Genomic DNA, 21,896 nt, shown 5'->3' with positions numbered 1-21,896 from the left:
TTGTAGCTGCCGCTATCCTCCGTTCTTTCGCCTGCCAAGAGACGCCCGCAGTTGCTGTCCTTGAAGCTCTGCATCAGGAGTTGACACCCGACCTACCTTCTGATCGGCCTGCTACCCTCGATCCCCAACTTCCAGCACCCCCGACTTCTGATGTTGTGGTTGTCCCGCCCCTCTCAGTGCTACCTTCCCCCAGCGCTGCCGACCCAGCATTGTCCCACACCTCCGATCAAACGGCGACTGCTTCCTCGCCCACTAGACAGGATCCTCCTCTCCGTCCTACTCTGCGACTGCGTGTGACGCGCAATAGCAAACGGATGGCCCCGGTCCCCGCCACTTCTCCTCCACCTTCACAGCGCCAACGCGTGGTGGTTCTTTCTTCGCCCTCCAAGTCTTCGGGCACGAGCTCGGCTCAGGAGCCAAGTTTAGGCCTGGAACAGGCCTATGACATAGAGGTGTTAGGCCCGCCATCAGACCAACTTACTGCGGCGCCACTCCAGAGCGCACTACCTACCCCACCTTCACCTTCTGGTGGCCAACCCCTGGATTTGCTGACTCCTCCAGCCTCCTCTCCTCTGATGCCAACGAGCTCGGCCGTGCCCATTTCTGAATCGCACTCCCCGGACTGGGCCTTCAGGGCCCTCTGGAAGCTTCCTTCGGTGACTGACCCGGCGAACGTGCCGGCTGCCACCTCATCCCCTTTTTTCGGCCGGGTCGACTTCCACGGGGCCTTGGCCAATTCCTGGCAATCGGCTCATCGACAATTCTGGGAAAGCGAATACCCTCTGGAAGAGCTCGATCAAGTTGCTTGCTCTTTGGTCGCGGTGAGCCCCTGTTTCCCTCCTTTCCTTTTTATTGGTCGTGCGTGTGTGTTTCCATAACCTCCTTTCCTTTCCTATGGGCACTCGCAGACCTGCTCGGCGAGTCTGAGCGTAGTCCAACGAGCGGCCGAGCTAGAACGGGAGAATGCGGCACTCAAGGCCCGTCTTCGGGAACTGGAACCCCCTTTATCTTCCACAGCTCCTTCTGAGCCCTCTCTGGAAGGCCTGGACTCCTGTCCGCCTGCCGCCGGGGAATCAGCGACCTTCGCCCCGGCCCTTTCTGACGCCGCCTTAAACAAACTGCGAGCATTGGAGGCGGCCTTAAAGGCGAGTGAGTCCTCTTTGGCTTCTGAAGTGGAACGCCGTCAGGCGGCGACCTCTGAACTGAAAGACCGAGAGGCAGAGCTGCTTGCCCAGTCCAGGGAATTGGCTCTGCTGAAGCAAGGTCGGGAACTCCTACAGATGGGATTGGCTGAGGCCCAAACCGCGTCCAGTGCTGCTGTGGGTCGGGAAACCATCCTGCGAGCTCAGTGGGAAGCCTGCCAAGCCCAGCTTCAATCTTTGCAGGAGGAGCTTTCGCGGGCCCAGGAGGCAGTGTCTCAGGGCCAGAGTGACCTGGCTACAGCTCGCGCGGAGGCTACCCAGGACAAGGACGCCCTGGCAGAGTACCTGGCGGGAGAGCTCGGGCGGCTGAAGGCCTACCGATTGGCCTATGTTCGTTCTTCCTTTTTCCTTCAGAAGTTGGGGCGCTGGATGGTCCTGCTGCTGAGTTACGGAGCTGCTGGTGGGGTGAGACAAGCTTTCGAACAAGGTTATTTGCGCGCGGCGCCCCCCGCCACTTTCTTGGATACTGCTCGCCTGGCCCGGGAATTACCGCAGGACACCTTCCCCTCCTTCGAGGCAGATGACGGACTCTTCTTCCAGGCTGCTCCTCCTCCTGCCGCCGCTCCAATTCCCGTAGAGGTGTCTCCCCAGTATCTTCCTGCCGCCCTCTCCGAAGCTTCTGAAGCCCTTGCCCTTCCTCCTGCTGAACCAACCGCCCCGGCTTCTCCTCGGTCGGCTTCTGATAACTTGTCTCCTCCTTCTCCGAATGCAGTGTAACTAAAACTATGCTATGCCGCTTGCCTTTTGACGCGTGGCTACCAGCTTCTCTTTGGTGGTATTTGTGTAATCGTACTGACCTCGGTCTGCTTATCTCCGCCTTCCCCTGCGATCCTACAACTGCGCCGCGCCCCCTTCGCGTGCTCGTAGCTTGTTTTCTGTGGCCAGTCGTTCGTTGATTTTGGCCGAGCTCTGATGATCAGATTTCCCTTGTCCATTTTCCTTCGCTACGTAGCTTCTCCCCTCCTCGCTGCCCTTCTACTGAGCTGGCCCGGGCTAAAGGCTACCTTGCGTGTCCATGCAGCTCGCTGGTTTTGACTTATCCGCCTTCTGGTGGACCCTTCCGTACACTTTTGTCCCGTTTGACACAATTTCCTAGGGAGGCGCTTCGTATATCGAGCCCTTGCCTTTCCCTTAATGCCCCCTGGCTATCTTCTCGAAGCTCATCGCCGAGCGTTCCTCGTCTACTCCAAACCCTGCATCTACCGTCTGTTGCTGACTTACGAAAATGTCCCGCACCCACCATACCTATAAGTATCATCTGTCTCTTTCCTTCTCCATCACAGTAGAGTGCTCAAACGCCGCCGCTGCCGACTAATTTCCTTCGAGGCCCTGCTGTAATCCGTCCCTTCTCCTTCGGCGTTCCTTTGTGATTGCCCTCTCCACCCCCTAAGGGGTTATCTTCCTCCATGGCCTCTGCTTCCTGGTCCTCTCTGTTGGCTGAGCATTTCCTAGGTGTTTCAAACTTTGCCGAGTTAGATTGGGATGACCTACGGTACACTTATGAAATCCCTGTAAGCTTCCACCCTATCATCCCCACTGTTGCAAATTTTTACTTCGATCATCCGCCGGGTTCGTGTACTTTCTTCACTGAGCAATTTGTGTCTGGCCTTCGTCTACCTCTACATCCTTTCCTATCTGGAGTGTGCCGCTACTTCAACATCCCCTTAGGTCAGTTAACTCCCGACTCCATAAAGATTTTATGTGGCTTCGTGATACTCTGTGAGGTTTGCGAAGTTTCCTGGTCTGCTCCCCTCTTTCACTGCTTCTTCGCCCTCGCTCGGCGCGCCGATGGCCTTTTTGAATTTCAAGCTCGTAGTCAAACTACCTTCTTCTCCCGTCTTCCCCCTCCTCGCGCCAACTGGAGGAAAAAATTCTTTTTTCTCCGGTTTCCTGAAGAGACAGGCTGGCCTATGTGTTGGCAACCTGGACTTCCTCCGCCCCCGGCGTTGGAAGAGTATCATATGGACCTCTCCTATGCTGTAGCGGCGACAAGAATGGAGCTTTGGCGCTTGGATCTGACGAGACTGCTGTCTGGAGATATGCTTTCTTTTTTCCGTCTGAATCCCTCCTTCTCTGGGGCGCTGCGCTCACTGGGTAAATCAGCGCTTGGCTCTTCTCTCCTGTTTACGCCTGTTTTATCTGCAAAGATAACTTTCCGTGTCGACGCCTACAGCGGAGGCCCTGTATCGTGCTTCCGAGGTTCTACCCCTGCCCCTAGATGACCTGGAGATAATGCGGCGTGGCCGAGTAATCTTGGAGAGGAGGCTACTCCCCCACCCTGGCCCCGTTTTTCCCGGGGCAGCAGTCCGACCCGTTTCCGCCCCCATCACGCAAGAAACTCCTCCTCCACCTGTCGCTCCGAGCGGGGATCGGGATCACGCTCAGACCAGCCATCGAGCTAGGCGGGTCTTCCGAGGAGCCCCCCGGGCCTCTCGACGGGGTCGCGCAGCTCTTCGTTGCACGGGTCGAAACCTGTCCGGTTGAGGCGTTGCGGGTGACAATGCCACAACCCCCTCAGGGCTTACCGCGTTCTGACGACTCCGGCTCTGACGATCAGCCCCAACTTCAAAGACGGCGCCAAAGACCAGGTCTGACTTCTCGCAGACTCGAGGCTATTCTCTTATCACTGCGGCGCTCCCTGCCGTCATCATGGCTGGTACTAACATTACTTCCTCATGTTATTGTTGCGTTATTTCCGTGGCAGCCTCCCCCAACCCCTACAGGGGAAGACCCTCTGCCACTCGTTCCATCCCCATTCCTCAAGAGGACAGCCCCGGTGAGCGACGTAGCCCGGCACCAGGCGGGCCCACTCCCGAGCCGCCTCCTGCTCCTCCCGGCTCGGGCGCGGGCCCTTCTCACCCCGCCGGCCCTCCTCAACCTGCCCGCCATTGTTATAGGACCACTATCCCCTCTGAAGCAGCTCAGGCTCGACGACATGATGTCTCTACTAGCATCTTGGCGATGAAAGGCTGCCTTGGCAGCTTGTGGGCAGAGAGCATGCATCAAATGGGTAATTTGTCGCCCTTAGCTCAGATGGATAGGTTCTCGAAGTCTTGGGCTAAAGTAAGTACCTTGCTCCTTTTCCTGAACGCGAGTTTGCTTTAACTGAGGGTTATTATTCGTGGTCCAGACTCACGCAGAATCCCTGGTGTTGAACCAATCCTTCCACACCCTCCATCATGAGAGCAAAGACCTGCGGGACAAAGTCTCTGAACTGGAGCTACAACTGAATGATCCTGATCAAGCCAGTCACGCCTTACGTGCCGAGATTCGAGCTCTAACCAACCAGACTGAGCGGCAAAAAGGGGCTTTGATGCAGGTCAGAGGGGAACTCCGAGCTGCGTGTGGAGAAAAAGCTACACAAGAGGCGGGATATCAGCAACAGCTTGCCCACCAGGTTGGGGAGATTCAGTCCAGAGATACCCTGCTTCGGGAGAAGGACAATAAGCTGGAGGCTCAGGCAGCTAAGTTGGCAGCCCAGGAAGCAGAGCTGCAGGCCCTAAGGGAGGAACTGTCCCAGTCTCGGGCGACTCTGGCGGGAGTGTCTACCGCTTTGTCAACCTATCAAGAGGGAGAAGAAGCTCGTTGCCTGCGAAGTCGAACATCGTATCTGACCTCCCCCGAATTTCTATCCCAGGCTGGGGCACGCTTTGCCATGACCGTGCCACACACGGCGGCGGGAGTTATCAGGCAACTGAACGCGCAGGGCTTCTTGAGCTCCATCCCCGCGGCAGATTTCTTGAATCATAACCTAATTATTCAAGGCCTTCCGGATGAGATTTTTGCTCCTTTCAAATGATCTGTACTAGCCACTTAAACTGGGAACTCGTTACATGTACATATGTCTTTTCGAGTTTTCACTTGACTATCTTACCGCTTTCACGCCCCTCGTTTGATCCAGCCTACGTCCACAAAGCCAGCCCCTTCAAACTTGATAGGGCCGCAGGTAATTAGCACTCCAAGGTCGATCCAGCTTCCTTCCTTGAGCATCTTGCAAATAATAGGCTCCTGATGCCAATTTCTTGGTAACCTTGTATGGTCCATCCCATTGAGGAGCCAACTTCGTTACTTCCCCTAAGGGCTTTATCTGCTTCCAGACCAGATCACCTTCTCCGAAGAACCGAGGGATCACCTTCCTATTATAGTTCTGTCTCATCCTCTGTCTGTAGGCTTCCAACCTGGCAGCTGCTTGCTCACGAATTTCGCTGATGAAATCCAGTTCCGCCAGCCGCCGCTCGATGTTTTCTCCGTCGTACATCATCCTTCTTACAGAAGGTATCCCGACCTCCAGGGGAACCACCGCTTCATTACCGTAGACCAGATGGAAAGGTGTCAGACCTGTACTTTCTCGGGGCGTCGTACGGTAGGCCCACAAAATGCCTGGGAGCTCATCTACCCAGCTGCCTCCCATGTGATCCAGCTTGACTTTAAGCCCGCGTACTATCTCCCGATTGACCACCTCGGTCTGACCATTACTTTGAGGATGAGCCACTGAGGTGAAGGCCTGAGTTATGTCAAACCCCTTGCACCAATTCTGTATCCTGTGTCCCTGGAATTGTCGGCCATTATCCGACACTAACTTGTGGGGTAAGCCAAATCTGCAAAAGATATTTTTCCATAAGAACTGGATCACTGCATCTTCAGTGATTCTGGCTAAAGCCTCCGCTTCTACCCACTTAGAGAAGTAGTCTACTGCGACCAACAAGAAGCGCCTTGCCCGATAGCCATCGGGAAAGGCCCCACGATATCCATACCCCATTGGTCAAAAGGTCAGGATACTGTAGAAGTTCTCAGCAGCTCTGTAGGTCTATGCGTCAGGTTCTGGTACTTCTGGCATGATAGACAGGTATTCACCAACCTCTGTGCGTCCTTCTGCAAGGTAGGCCAGAAATAACCAGCCAGCAGTACCTTCCGAGCCAGCGTTCTTCCCCCAGCATGATTACCACAGCACCCCGAATGTATCTCTCGCAAGGCCTGGTCCGCCTCCTCCATATTCAGGCACTTGAGTAGAGGCCGGGAGAAAGACCTCTTGTACAGCTGATCCCCAATCATTGCATAAGAGTGGGCTTGCCTTCTGATCATACGCGCTTCCTCAGGGCTGGTGGGTATGACTCCTTGCTGAAGAAAGCTCATTATGGGCGCTCTCCAATCAATTACTTCTCTCGCGTTATTCTGTAAATCTATTTGGGCTACAAGAAAGGTCTGCGCTATAGATTGGTCGAGCGTCCATGTACCCAGGGAACTAGTCATTTTAGCCAACTCATCCGCTCTTTCATTTTCAGTTCTAGGAATCTTCGTGACTGTGATCTCTTTGAATTCTCCCTTCATCTTTTCATAAGCCTCCTTATAAACTTGCATCCTCTCGCTATTCACCCCAAATTGCCCGGTTGTCTGCTGAGTTACCAGCTGGGAATCGGAATGTATGATGACTCGCCTCGCCCCCACATGCCGAGCCGCTTGCAGACCCGTTAGTAGAGCTTCATATTCTGCCTCATTGTTGGTAGCTCTGAAATTTAACCGCACGACCAACTGCATGATATCTCCCTGTGGGGATATGAGTAGTGCCCCTACACCACTCCCACGATGGGTAGCCGACCCGTCCACGTAAATTTTCCAGACCTCTTCTGAGTCCACTGGGTATACTTCTGTCAGGAAATCCGCCAGAGCCTGTGCTTTGATTGCGATTCGAGGCTAATATTGTATGTCATACTCCCCTAGCTCAGTTGCCCACTTGATAAGCCGGCCCGCCACTTCTACCTTGGTGAGGGCTCGGCCCATTGTACTGTTCGTCAAGACTGTAATAGGGTGCGCCAAGAAATACGGTCGGAGACGCCGAGCCATGAGAACAAGTCCATAGACCAACTTTTCCAGGGTCGTATATCGAGACTCAGCCCCCTTCAATAGATGACTGAAAAAATACACTGGCCGCTGTACATTGTCCTGTTCTTTAACCAGCACAGCCCCCACGGCCTCAGAGGTAGCTGACAAGTAGACCCAAAGAGGCTCTCCCACAACAGGCTTAAACAGCGATGGCAAAGACTCCAGGTACTGCTTCAGCTCTTCAAAGGCCTGTGTACATTCTTCCGTCCACTGAAACTTGGCCGCTTTCCTGAGCACTTTGAAAAAGGGCGCCGCTCTATCCGCGGATTTAGAGATAAATCGGGACAGGGCTGTTATCCTGCCGACCAGCTTCTGCGTCTCCTTCAGAGTTTGAGGGATCTGCATGTTCCGAAGGGCTTGCACTTTCTCAGGGTTGGCCTCTATCCCTCGTTCGGTCACCAGATAGCCCAGAAACTTCCCTCCTTTAGCCCCAAACAGACATTTCAAGGGATTCAGCTTCACCCCATATTGCCTCAGAGTCCCACAGGTTTCTTCTACATCCTTTATCAGACTGGACGCCAGAGGAGACTTGATCAGGATGTCATCAACATAAACCTCTACGTTCCGCCCGATCTGAGCCCGAAAGACTTTGTCCATCATCCTTTGGTAGGTAGCCCCAGCGTTCCGGAGTCCAAATGGCATGACGGTATAGCAGAAAGTACCGTCGGCCGTTATGAAGCTGACCTTCTCCTGATCTTCCTGGGCTAAGGGTATTTGATGATATCCCTGATAAGCGTCCATCATGCATACCCTTTCACAACCAGCTGTTGAGTCTACTACCTGATCGATGCGCGGGAGCGGATAACAGTCCTTTGGAGTGGCTTTGTTGAGGTCGCAAAAGTCTATGCACACCCTCCATTTGTTGTTTGGCTTCTTCACCAACACGACGTTAGAGAGCCAAGACGGGAACTGCACCTCTCGGACGTGTCCAGCCTTCAGGAGCTGCTCTACTTCAGCTCGGATAATTTTATTCTGCTCAACAGGGAAGTTTCTCTTCTTCTGCTTGACTGGCTTAGCCTCGGGCATGATATGCAATTTGTGCTCGGCTACTTCTGGTCTGACCCCGGGCAACTCCTCTGGCGACCAAGCAAAGACGTCTCGGTTGCGACGCAGACACTGTACCAGCTCCGCTTTAAGCTCCGGAGGTAAGTCACTGGCGATGCGAGTGATGCTCTCCGATCTGTCGGGGTGTAGCTGAACCTCCTCCCAAGAAATCGATTCTTCGGTGATAGGTAGTGGTTCCTCTTGGATAGCGTGTACTCCCCCATCTTGCGTCCTCCGGCTTTTGCGCGCCTCTACTCGGACCATGTCTATGTAGCAGCTGCGAGACGCTTTCTGCTCCCCCTTGACCTCCCCGACCTGCTCGCCGACCGGGAACTTGATCTTCTGATGAAACGTGGAAACGGCAGCTCGGAACTCATGCAGGGCTGGCCTCCCCAGGATAACGTTGTAGGAGGAGGGCGAATCCACCACAATGAAAGTTCTCCTCCGCGTGCGCACCAATGGCTCAGTGCCCATGGAAATGGCCAGCTTGATTTGCCCCATGAGTTTGACTTCATTACCTGTGAATCCGTACAAGGAAGTGGTTACAGGTTGGAGCTCAGCGGCGTCGATCTGCATCTCCTCAAACGCAGTCCTGAATAAAATGTTGACCGAGCTCCCGGTATCCACAAAGACCCGAGCCACTCGGCTATTAGCAATAACGGCCCTGATTATGAGGGCGTCATCGTGGGGCAGCTCTAAACCCTCCAAGTCTTGGGGCCCGAAGCTGAGGACAGGACCAGATGCCTGCTCGTAGCTGCATCCCACGACCCCCACATATAGTCGCCGGCTATGTGCTTTACGAGCCCGGCCTGAGTCCCCGTCAGTGGGCCCTCCTGAGATCATACCGATCTCTCGCACAGCCACGTTGCCCCGATTATCAAGTTCTCCGGCTTCTCCTCGGTCTTCGCCGGGGCCAGCTTGGCTAGATGGGCCAGCTAGGTCGGGCCGGGCTTGCCGAGCACGTCCAGCTGCAGCCCGTTCTTTCTCCATTCTCTGTATTTGAGGCGCCAGCGCCGGGGGGGGGGGGGGGGGCAAGCGATGATACGTGCAATATGATGCTCCCCTTGGTCCAGGCCTGGGCGCTTGTATGGCGGCGACTCGCGGAGCTGGTCTGGCTCCCTGCGCGGGCTGGGGGGCAGGCCTTGGCTGAATGCGCTGGAAGGGCTGGGGTGGCTGGGGTGCTCTTCTTTCAGGTCGGTTGCCTGATGCCATCGTCTTCTCGGCTTTCCGCCTGGCGGCCTGCGCTTCCTCCACTTTGATGTAGCACGAAGCTTTCTCCACCATGTCGTCAAAACTCCGGGCGGGATTTTTGATGAGATCTCTGAAGAATTCCCCTTCTCGCAATCCGTGGGAGAAGGCGCTCATCAGTATCTCAGAGGTGGCAGAGGGGACGTCGTTGGCTACCTGACTGAATCGATTGATGTAGCTTCGTAGGGGCTCGGTTGACTCCTGCTTGAGAGCAAAAAGACAATGGTCGGTTTTCTGGTACTTACGACTGCTGGCGAAACGGCATAGGAAGGCCGTTTTGAAGTCCCTGAAGCGACTGATGGATTCTGGGGGCAATCCATCGAACCACTTTTGCGCCGATCCAGACAGAGTGTGCAGGAAGACTCGGCATTTGACGGCATCGCTATATTGGTACAATATAGCCGCGTTCTTGAACTTTCTCAGATGCTCTTCTGGGTCCTTGCTCCCATCGTATTCTCCAATGTTTGGGGCTCGGTAACCCCTCGGCGGGCTTTCTTTTAAGATCTGGACAGAGAAAGGTACCTTATCGTCAGGATCTTCGGGCAGATCTTCAGCCAGGATCACGGCCTTCCCCTTTACTGAATCCCGAGGCGGGTGTAGAGAGCTTTCCGCTACTGAGGCTGGCGGCTCCTCCTTCTTTGGACTACGCCCGCGAGGCCCGGCCCGATGGTAATCGCGACGGGGCTCTCGGAATGAAGCACGCGGGAGTTCTTCTGGCTGCTTCCTCTTCGAGCTTCTATCGGAAGCGGGAGCTAATTCTTTGGATACCTCGGGGGCTAGGCGAGGTCGTGAAACTATGCCTTGTCTTTCGGAGGCGGCCTGCTTCCTAACCTCCTTGAAGAGCTCGTACTCCCCCGCAGTCATAGTTACGTTGATCCTCCGACTAGAGCTTCGACCGGAGTCCTCCATCTTCACGCTCCGGAACAGGTTCTTGTGTTTCCCACAGACGGCGCCAAATTTGATCCCGTCCGGAGGCTGAGTCGGACAGAGGCCGGTCGTGGTGGACTGGGCGTTGACAGGAAGTCGCGGGCGATGCAGGCTCCCCACGGGTGGCTGACGCCGCTACAAGACCCTGCGCACACTCAGACGATCTCCCCTCTCATGTTAGGGACCGAAACCCAGGGAAAAAGTCCCCGGATCAGGCCCTCCGACGCTCAAGTCAGGTCCTTTTTCCCCAGAAGGGAAAAACAGTTGTGGAAAGAAGTGACGAGAGAGTGTGTGCGCGTACCTGCGTACGAGGGATTTCTCCCCTTTTATGCATCCTCCTGCTAGAACCTGCCCTCCTGTCAGAAAACGTTAGACGCCTCGCTTTGTCCGCTAGTCCTGGACACCTGTCGCGCTCCTATTTGCTGTGAGAGCATCTTTCTGTTTAGGAACCTCCGCCTTCGCGCTTGGGTTTTGTCCTGTAGTGAGAGACAGTTGTCAGGCTACTACTGGCTATGAGGGCATCTTTTCGTTTCAGGAACCTTCGCCTTCGCCCGCATCGTTGGTATGTAATGATTACCCCTGACGGACCGTTGAGATTCTCCGCTCCCGTATTACCTAGCTCCTCCGCTTCATGGTGTCCTCGCACCAGCCTGCACCTGTGGTTCGCCTTTCCAGGCCTCCAACTCACAGACCTGTATCCCTAACTGTCTAGACATAGCTACGCTGATCTCCATCCTGCATCCTGCGCTTTATACTTCCTGGCCCTCAACCGCAGGTCTGTAGCTCGGGCTGCTTCCGCTCAGCTCTGCCAACCCTGACCCATTGGCCTATACTTCCAATTCTTGGCTTCTGCTTAGCTCTGCCGATACCAACCTGCATCCTGCACTTTGTACTTCCTGGCCCTCTACTGCAGGTCTGTAGCTCAGGCTGGCCCTGCTTAGCTCTGCTGATCCTGACCCATTGGCCTATACTTCCAATTCTTGGCTTCTGCTTAGCTCTGCCGATACCAACTTGCATCTTGCACTTTGTACTTCCTGGCCCTCTACTGCAGGTCTGTAGCTCGGGCTGGCCCTGCTCAGCTCTGCTGATCCTGACCCATTGACCTATACTTCCAATTCTTGGCTTCTGCTTAGCTCTGCCGATACCAACTTGCATCCTGCACTTTGTACTTCCTGGCCCTCTACTGCAGGTCTGTAGCTCGGGCTGGCCCTGCTCAGCTCTGCTGATCCTGACCCATTGGCCTATACTTCCAATTCTTGGCTTCTGCTTAGCCCTGCCGATACCAACTTGCATCCTGCACTTTGTACTTCCTGGCCCTCTACTGCAGGTCTGTAACTCGGGCTGGCCCTGCTTAGCTCTGCTGATCCTGACATGTCTCCGCCTGGTTCTGCCGATGCTGAGCCCTGACTGCCCTGTTAACTTACCTTTTCGAGCGCCAGTTAGCCATGACTATTGACCGTCACCTCCTCGTGACTTTTGACCGTCACCTCCTCGTGACTTTTGACCGTCACGCGGCCTTGACTCTTCTCTTGGGCCCCTCCGATACCAACCGTATCAGCTGGTTTTTGATCTTGTTAGTAATATATCATTCCTATTCATCCATCAGTTTGGGATTGCTTGTCTCTTATATATTATAGGTTTTTTAGTTTATAATTGGATCAGTTATCCACTCGATCACTATGTAATTGAGGAAGCGTTCATTCCTTACTTTGAACAGACACTTATATATTAGGATTGAACTTGATTCCGTACTTTTTCAGCGTTCAACAAGTCTCCCCAACACTACAAGAAAACATGGTTTCAGAAACGGATTTTTGAAACAGAATTAAAATTTATTTTAGATTTAAGTAAATTAGAGACTATTTTGCTACAAAATTACTAATTCGTTTCACTTTAATAAAATATAATATTTGAAAAGAAATTAGAGACGAAATTTAAAATGAATTTGAAACGAAACTCTAAATAAATATTTATAAACAAAAATAAATATAGATTATAAACAGAATTTGAAACCATATAATTTTGATTAAAAATTTTGTTTAAAATTTAATGAAAATTTTAAGACGGAAATAAAATCTATTTAAGATTTATATAAATCATAAATGGATTTGATACAAAATTATTAATTTGTTTCACTATAATAAAAAGATGAATTAATAGATAAAAAAATAAAAGTTTTATCAAGATTTCTATTAAAATAAATTGATTAATCCAAATTAATTAATTAATTCATCAAACACAATTTAATTAGTCAATAAAAAAATGATGATATTTTGTTCCCTTAGGTTTTTAATTAAACCTAGATTTTGTTTTTTCTTACCGTTCCTTTCCCTTTCCATGCTCCTGCCTCCCTATTCCCCGCTGCCTGCTGCCTTCCCTATTCCTTGGCGTGAGCCCTCCACCGCCTGCCTCCTCACCACCACCTAGATCAATCCGATTAGACGAGGAAGCAATTTTCATCCTCTCCTGCCTCCTTCCGACTTCCGAGCCCTCTTCCCGCAGAATCCTAGTCGCTTGTACCCACGCCCCACCCCACCCTAATCCTTTAACTTGCTTCAAGTCCACCCCTTACCACCGTCAACCTCTCCCCATCTTCCTCCCCACATCAACCGAGCTACTGGTACAAGCTCATCTCCGATCGAGACCTCTTCCCTTGGTTGTTTGAATTCAAGGTTTTGGGAGAGCTCTCGCATCCCAAAGTTCCTCTTTTTGGCTATTGTTTAGGTTTTTGGGTTGTTGAATGGTGATGGAGGATGCAACAGAGAGTTGCGACAGTTGGGATGTGGTGGATTTGGCTCGCATACATACTAGGCAGAAATTGCAACACTGTGTATAACCAGTTCCTTAGCTACCACCATCTTTACTCCGATGCATGCGCCACCTTCATGTTGCGTTGTTGTCGTTCCACGAAGTCACCACCTACACCGCAGGTGTCTGTGCTATTGCAGCCTATAGTCACATAAGTTTAGTATATGGAAGATTCCTATGAGTGATTCTTCTATAGAACTTCGTAAAGGTAAAACTGCACTAAATTTTTTAGTCTCCATTTTATCTCACTGCATTATGAAGCATGCTAGATGGAAATTGTATAACTTTTTTTGGTTATCATTTTTTTTGGCTCGTTAGAGATTGGGGCAATGACTTTTTTTTGTTAAGTAAGAATTTCCTTAGACATAAAGTTGATATTTGTTCTTGTACTTGATCATGCAAATGGATTACCTATATCTAAGGATTTTGAGCATGTTATCCATTGAGAATTGCTAAAGTCAAATTCTATAACTATGCACCAAACTATTCATCTTTTTATTGACATATTTTCAATTAGAAAAAATTTCACAAAATTATTGTTCGAAGGATATGGATGCATTATGATACTGTAGGTCTGAAATAATTTTAGTATAGTTTTTTAAGGTTTGGAATAATTGTAGTATGATCATTAAATATATTTTTTTAAGGGTATGGTGCAATATATAAGTTATAGTTTAATAGTCATTCTCAAATCTTAATTTATTTCATATTTTTATTTTATATAACATCCACATTATTGCATAGAGGAGGTCAAGTGGACGAGGATACTTATGCAGGAGAAATATAAGTCATAAATTATTTTATTTTATTTTACATTTTGGAATGATATGTTTTTTTTTATCAAATGCACTAAATACTATGATTATTTAAGTAGCTACTTTTGATTCTAAAAAATTGATTATTTATGTTTTCTTTCTGCTTTTAGTTGTGACTATTCGATGTTCAAATTTCAATTCAAAAGTCTCTTTTGTATTTAATGTTTTTGCCTATGGGGGTTTTTAGGTTTTACTTGAAATGCAGGTAGCTTCTTTGAACTAGTGTTGTTAATAAGATTGAGTAGTTCCTTGAGGTGATTAATAAGGTATTTGATAACATTCAGAATCATCTTTTAATCATTTACTTAGTAGTATTTGCTTATATATGTTATAGTTTAGTTTACTATTGTCATAAAATTATTTCTAAGTAGTGTTTAGAGTTCATTTGGTATTGTGTTTGTGGATTTTTTTTTTCAGTTTGTGTTTTAAATTAATCAATGTGCGATAAAAAACTAGCAAGCCTCTTGTATTGTCTTCACACTAACCTAATGTTCATAGTTAAGTGATCTTTATTATTTTAGAGCCAGAATAGTCTTCATGAATAGATTTATTGATTCTTAGCATTGGCACCTAACTATGAACTAATTAGTGGATTAACAATGATGTTAATTATGGATTTTGCATAATCTCAATTTATTTGTATTGAAAATTTAGGATTGTAAGACTTACTGGTTTTATATTTTGATTTGCTAGATTGTCTCAACAAAGTTGGTTGGTTTGTTACTTTATACAAGAGAAACAATTCATCTCATGGAGTTCGAAGACATGCTACTAGCAAGAGGATGGAGGAAGAAATTATTGAATGAATAAATTTGGAGCTCGTTATCACAAAAAGTAGGAGAGGAAGGAAAAGCTTATCGAGGAAGGTAGACAAAAGAGAAGAAAATCTCAAGAAGATGGTTCATAAAATGATTCAAAAGGTAGAATATACAAATCAATTTTATCTAGGAGGATCTGGTCCCATGGGCATCATGATCGACAATGTAAAAATTAAATTACTTATAGTGAGATTTAAAAATCTATACAGTTACTTATTGTTTGAGTATTAATTAAATTTGCTTGGATGATGTAAATTTTTTATTTATCAATGTTAATTGTACGATGCATTTAGATTTAAAAATTAGTTTTTTAATATTTTTAATTAGCAATAAATTTAAAAAATAAAATTATATATGTATTTGTATAATTAAATTTATAAATCGATTAAAATTATATTTGACATGTTATTTAAGACGGATTTAAAACAAAATTTAGAGACGAAATTTATATTTTAAACTAATTTCATTGGTTAATTTAAAATAGATTTATAAATGATTTTCTAATCGATTTCTAAATTAGAGACGAAATAATTTTGTCTCCTGAATTAGCAACGGGGCTTTCAATAACGGATTTTAGAGACGGAATATTCCGTCTCAAACTTTCTTTAGAAACAGAAAAATGACTTTTAGAGATGAATTTTTTCGTCTCTGAAGCCCTGTTTTCTTGTAGTGCAATAAGATCAATGGTTTGAAGGGATTTTATCAAAATATCATAGACGTATACCTCTATATTTCGGCCGAACTGCCTTCAAAACATTTTGTTCATCAGCCTCTGGTAAATGACTCTGAAGTTCTTTAATCTGAATGACATTACATTATAGAAGAAGGTTCCGTCGGTCGTTATGAAACTAACTTTCTATTGATATTCTTTGGCGAGTGGCACCTGGTGGTAGCCCTAGTATGCATCCAGCATACAAATCAACTCGCAGCCTATAGTCAAGTCTACCAACTAATCGATACGTGGCAGTGGGTAGTAGTCCTTTGGACAAGCCTTGTTTAAATCTCAAAAGTCGATGCAGACTCGCCATTTATTGTCCGGCTTGGAGACTAGTATCACATTAGTTAGCCAGCTCAGGAATTGTACCTCTCGTATGTGATCGACATCCAGTAATTTTTCTACTTCTGCTCGGATGATCTAATTTTGCTCAAAGCTGAAGTCTCTTTTCTTTTGTTTAACTGGCCTGACGTCCGATCGGACGTATAGTTCATGTTGCGCTATGGTTGGCAAAATTCCTGGGAGCTCGCGTGTCGCTTATGCAAACACATCATGATTTTGCCTAAGACTGACAACCAACTCCCTCTTCTTTTTTTGCAGTCAGGTCGACAACTATGAATGTAGTAGCCTCCGGCCGGCTAGGATGGACTTGCACCTCCTCCTTTTCATCGTAGACCAGCGCGGGAGGCTTCTCCAGAATCGCATTCACCTCTAGCCGCTAGGACTTCTAAGCAACTTTTGCCTCGGTCTTGATCATCTTGACGTAGCATCACTGACTTTTGCCTCGGTCGCCCTTTACTTCACCCATCGAGTTCTCAACAGGGAACTTAATCTTCTGGCAAAAGGTGGAGATGATCGCCCAGAATTCATTTAATATCAATCGACCCAGTATGACATTGAATGTGGACGAAGCGTCCACCACTATGAAGTTCTTCATCCTTGTCCTCCTGAGATACTCTTCTCGAGAGATATGGCTAACCGAGCTTGGCCGATTGCCAATACTTCATTGTCGGTGAACCCGTACAAGGGAGTCGTCATGGGTTGCAACTCGCTCCGGTCAATTTGTAGTTGATTGAATGCCTTTTTGAATATGATATTTACCGAGCTACCTATATTTACGAAAGTACGGTGAATATTGTAGTTAGTGATTATCGCTTTGATGATCATGGCGTCGTCATGAGGGACCTTCACTCCCTCTAAGTCTCGAGGACCTAAATTGATCTCTTGTCCTTTTACTACTACTCTGTTGCATCCGACGATGTGGATTTCCAGACGTCGACCGTGTGACTTCCTGGTTCAGTTGGAGTCACCATCGGTCGAGCCCCCTACTATCATTCCTATATCGCCCCGAGCGACGTTGTTGCAATTCTCTTCTTCCCGAGCTGATGTGTGTGGTCGCTCAGTTGATGCTGATGCTCTTCTATTTTGAGTCGGTTGTCAATGTTCTTCATCTGAGGGCCTTCTATCTTAATTTCTCCCTCCCGATCGACTATGGTGGCATCGGTTAGGAGATGGGGATCGATGGATTGATCTTGGGGAGGCCGCTCGGTGTGGCTTCGGCTTGAGACTGTAGTAGTCCCTAGTGTTGTGCGTCACCACTGGATGAAAAGAGAAGAAGAGTGGCGTCCATTGTCGCCTCTCGGTGACTCTCACCCACTCGGCCTCCACATGTTGTATTGCATGAGTCCTGTGCTCGAGCTATGGCTACACCACTCTTGCTCGGAGACCCTTCAACTGCTGATGAGTGTGGGTTGCTCGTCGTTCCGAGTTGGTGGCTGGCTCAGGGATCACTTCCCTTCTCTGAGTTTCTTCGGCTTCCGCCATATTGATGTACTCGGTAGCACGTTCGAGCATATGACCGAAGTCTTTGGAGGGCCTCTGGATGAGAGAGCGGAAGAATTCTCCCTCTAACAACCCTTGTGAGAATGCACTCACAAGGATCTCTGAAGTGGCCAATGGGACTTCCATGGTGACCTGGTTGAACCTTGTGATGTAGGCCCGCAGCGCTTCCTTGGGCCCTTGCTTAACCGTGAACAAATTGATGTTTGTCTTTTGATGGCGGTAACTACTTGCGAAATGTTGTAGGAACGCCGCTCAAAAGTCTTAGAAGCTACATATAGATCCGATCGGCAATCGCCTAAACAATCTCTGTGTTGATTCAGAGAGAGTGGTGAGGAACACTGAGTATTTGACGCTATCGGTGTATTGATGGAGCGTGGTCATGTTGTCAAATTTTATTAGATGGTCCTCGGGGTTGGTTGCCCCTGTGTACTCTCCAATCGTCAATGGCGAATAATGCCACGGTAGTTGATCGTCTAAGATTGTCTGAGAGAACTGTCTGTTTATTCGTTCAGGGGAGTCGTCGAGCCTAGGCGTTTTACCCCTCCACTCGTCTCAGATGGGCGCCTCATCTAAGGAGGATCCTTGTGCCCTATCATCCCAGCCTCTTTCTTTTGACGGGGTGCGGAACAACGCTCAGTGATATGAGATGGACACATTCAGTACGTCTCCGAATATGTCAGTCAGCTTGGTGTGGGGCTTGCAAGCGGCAAGACTTTCAACTTGGCCTCTATTTTCTGCTTGTTGTTTTGTCGCTGGCGTCGTGGACTCGGCGACCAACCACTACTTGTTGCTGTTTCAACATCTTTGTGGCTCGCACTTGTACCAACATATCCAACTCTTCTTGCATCGCCATTACGGTGGTGAGTCATCCAACATCCTCCATCTTCGCGCTTTGGATTCTGGTGAGATTCCCACAGATGGCACTAAATATGATGCTGTCCAAAATCGGTGAAGATAACAATCTAGGAAGGTGGCTCCGAGGTTGACGCGACGAAGACTCCACTTAACCCTATAGCACAAAAGCATTAGTGCCAGACCGAGAAGGAGTTCTCGACGTTGACCCTCCGATGCTCAAGTCAGTTTCAAGAAATGGGGAACTGTAGTTAGAAGATGTAGAAGACGAAGTTGCACATACCTTTCCTTGTAGCTAGGAACCCCCTTTTATAGTGTCAACATGGTGCTCGTGCTCACATCTCAAAGCATAAGCATGCCTTCCTAGGTGTCTTAGAAAGGAATAGGTCAAAAAGTGTCCCTGACATCATTCCTTAAGCAGTCATGCAATTTTCTGATATGACAACCTGGAAGCTTCTAAAGTACCATTACCTGCTTGGCATACCCTGCTATCAGTGACACAAACTCCCAAAGAGATATGAAAAAAATATTTGGTGGGACCCTGCACAGCCGACCGACGTTCGATCGACTGGGCTACCCCGCTTGGAAGTGTGCTTTTTTGGGCAGTCGGCTCGCTCCTTTCCATGCTTCTTGACCATCGTCGATTATCCCCGTCTGACCTGAAATAAATCCCGGTCGGTGAATACTTCTGTTTAACTTGCTATAGTCGGTGGGCCATTTTACCTGGCCAGGGGGAGCCTGGCTCACTTATCTCCAAAGCTAGTATCCTCTGCTTGGCAGTAACTGAATTGTTAGGTCGTACCTAATCCACTCGACAATGCACGGTCCCCTTGGCCATACATGGTCCCCTCGGCTGACTGGGATACCTCGCTTGACTTTGACTTCCACATCAGCTGATCTCCTTAACTTTGACCAATCTTTAGTGGGGCCACTAATCATTACCGGATGATACACCAAAAAGTGAGAAATCGAAAGTATCCTGAGTTGGTTTTGATGTGGTCAACCAAGTCAAGTTATGTCCTGTTGTGTTTGATCATTGTGTCTAAATGTATAGGAGCTTAGGAATACAAGAAATAGAGCGGAAGATGTGGTTAGCGAGAAGGATGACATGAGAAGCAAGTTGACAAACTTGGTGCATCTGAGGGACGAGATACTGCGAAAGAGTACACCGGTGGATGAGAATGGTGTATGCGATGTTCAAAGGACGAGAAGCCAGGGAGGAAGCCTGCTCAAGGAGAAGGTCGGAGTTGGGTTGGGGTGAGTTCAATTTCGGACGGTTGAATCATCACCCAACCGAGCGGAGCAAAAAACAGTTAATAAGGAAAGTTAACCATTTTCGGATGAATAGTGCTCGAGAGGCCTCCAATGGTTTTGGAGGCGCCTCAAATGAATAGTATCAAAGGCGCTTCGGATGAATAGTATCTAAAGCACCTCAAATGAATAGTATCCAAAGCGCCTTAGATGAATAGTACCCGAGGCACCTCTAGAGGCTTCAGAGTTGCCTCGAGTGAATAATGATAGTCGCAAATGATCGTTTGTTGTTATTGAGTTGTGGATAAAATTTTATCTAATTGGAGGCACCCTGGACCCACTTAGAGGTGTCTCCCGCCAACGGTAACTAATCTCAGGAGACTATAAAAAGCTCCTGGATTTAGGAATTACATAACAACTGAACGACAACTTCTATAACTCATTCCTAGTCTTTTTCTAAGCTTTCAAAGAGTGCAAGAAGTTTCTCCGCCTTCAACAAAGGAGGTTTCTTGTGGAGCTCTTTCAATGTCTTGAATTAATAACCACCTAGGTTGTAACTGTTAGAGCAATCCTGATGGTCTGAATAACTATGTGTTTTGATGTTTGAGTAAAGAGTTTAAGTTAGGTTCACCCTTGTATTTGATATGTGTATTTGAGTTGTGCAAATTTACAGGATACACATATAACTCATCTTGATAGCTTCGGATCGGGTGAAGGATAGAGCATCCGAGAGACCGTGGATAAGGCAGCAAGGATGAGAGTTGAGGGAAGCATATTTCAAAGCATACGCGAAAGATGACATTGGGACAATCCACGGGTTTGAATGCATCCAAGGGATGAGAGCCAAAGGAAGAAGGCTTGAAGGCAAAAGGTCAAGACTGTAAGGAAGAGTCAAGTGAGTTGTGAGAGTCTGAGTGCTGAGAGATTGTACTAGGGGAGGGAAACCCTAGGTTTTAGGATTTACCAGACGACTAATATATGTACCAGTCGACTGGGAGCAATCAGAATGCCTCTGTTCGCTCAACCAGTGTGGAGTAGTCGACTGATAAAATGACCAGTCACTGGTATCGAGCCGTTGGCTTATAAAGGTCGAATCCACAAAGGGCCAATTGACTAGTATTTTTACCAGTCGACTGATGGCAGAAAACACAGCTAGATATTTCTTCCCTAGCTCTATTTAAGAGAGCTTGGGGTGCTCGGCAAAAGTTTACGAAATAAAGTTGGTTAACCATTATTAGTAGTCTTCCTAGTGCCCTAGCGTCTCAAGTGTTTTTGTGAGAGTTGTGGTGAGGTTTCTCCATCCACAAAGAAGCTATGTGAGCTAGCCGGAGATTCTGGGGGCTAATCCACAAATGGATAGGGATCGTCCATCTTACAGTCAGCCGTGGAGTAGGAGTTTTATCTCCGAATCACATAAATCAACGTGTAGTGGTTTGCTTGTTCTTTCTTGTCTTTAGTTTAGCTTTCTTTATATAGTTTGTATTTTCGCTGTGCAAATTAACGACTTGTAGAGAAGAAATTGAATTGGGGTCAACGTCAATTCAACGCCCCTCTAGCCATCCATCTAATCCCCAACAAGTGGTATCAGAGCAAGGTTTCACTTCACCGGACTAACCGCCGAGAAGAGCAACATTCAAGAAGATGACCGGCTTGATTGCTCCGCCGAAGTATGAAGGAAGAGGCTTATGGGGCATCACCTATTGGATGATGAAGATGGAGGTCTTCTTCGATACGGATTGGGACATCATGATGGTGGTCAAGGTGCTGTTTGAATTCCCAAGAGACAAGAAAGAGAAAATACTTCGACCACGTTATTGGACGGAAGAGCAAAACTCACGATCAAAGGTAAATTTAAAGGTAATATCAATTTTGATAGATACTTTGCCTTCTAACGTGATAAGTGGTGTACGTGAATATGAGAACGCTCACGATCTGTGGAGAAAGATAAAGAAGGTCCTATGTGAAGAACCTATGTCTACACACGAAGAAGAAAAATCTGAAAAAGGGATGAAGTGACTCAAATAGAGAAGCAATCGGAAGGTGACGTGTGTTTAACTTTCGAGGAGGAGAAGGGTGAAGAAATGTCATCGGCAAGTGTGGATGATGAAACATCCTCAAGGGTTGAAGAAGAATCCAAGACAAGTGAAGAGGAAGTCTTGAAAGTCAACCTAGTGAGCATCTACACCAAACTCAAGTCAAAGGACCACATCATTTGATTCGGATGTAATGAGAAGGGACACTACAAGAGTAGGTGTCCAATAGGTAAGAAGAAAGTAAATCCTAAACTCATTCAAGTTAATTTGAACACTAACATGGGTTGTAGGAATGAAGAAACCCAAAGGAGGAGAATGTGTATAGTATGCTTCATGTGTGGGGAGAAGGACCGCTACCACACCAAATACCTAAGAAGAGGGAAATTAAGAAGCTAGCACATTTCAAGAAATGGGGAAATAAGAAGAAAAGCTCAAGTCAAGGGGGAACTTCAAGGGTAAAG

The 21,896-nt window shown here is 48.1% G+C and overlaps 1 long non-coding RNA gene across 1 annotated transcript; it reads left to right on the top strand.

Annotated features, from left to right (window-relative positions):
• The first annotated feature begins 12,608 nt into the window (after positions 1-12,608).
• On the top strand, positions 12,609-14,742 carry LOC122031996. Its single transcript, XR_006125915.1, has 2 exons — positions 12,609-13,317; positions 14,618-14,742. It is a non-coding gene; the product is annotated as an uncharacterized LOC122031996 (long non-coding RNA).
• The last annotated feature ends 7,154 nt before the right edge of the window (positions 14,743-21,896 follow it).

The sequence above is a fragment of the Zingiber officinale genome, chromosome 11A, assembly GCF_018446385.1.
Source record: "Zingiber officinale cultivar Zhangliang chromosome 11A, Zo_v1.1, whole genome shotgun sequence".
NCBI lineage: Eukaryota > Viridiplantae > Streptophyta > Magnoliopsida > Zingiberales > Zingiberaceae > Zingiber > Zingiber officinale.
Note: the sequence above shows the minus strand (reverse complement) of the source record. Positions and strands in the feature narration are given on the sequence as shown.